This window comes from Pyxicephalus adspersus, chromosome 3 (genome assembly GCF_032062135.1).
Source record: "Pyxicephalus adspersus chromosome 3, UCB_Pads_2.0, whole genome shotgun sequence".
In the NCBI taxonomy this organism is placed as follows: Eukaryota; Metazoa; Chordata; class Amphibia; order Anura; family Pyxicephalidae; genus Pyxicephalus; species Pyxicephalus adspersus.
The window spans coordinates 14,966,994-14,967,279 of NC_092860.1; positions in this window are offsets into that span (position 1 = coordinate 14,966,994).

Here is a 286-nt window from a genome sequence, read left to right on the forward strand (position 1 = left end):
TGGAAGCCTGAAGATGCCAGTGCGCCTTTGCTTACTACTCTAATTGCCTGTTACAGTTAATATATTAAAATAATAATACATTAAATGTTTAGGAAACAATATATATCTAGCTTCTGCTGTACAATGAACCAATAATATAACAGAGCATTATTAACCCCCCTAGCGTTCTAATTCTGTCATTTTTTGATGCAAAAAGTGATCCTATTTTTTTTGCGTAGAAATTTTTGTTTATATTGTGGGCCTGTAATTCTTAGGATTAACTCCCGGGTATAATTATTATATTTAT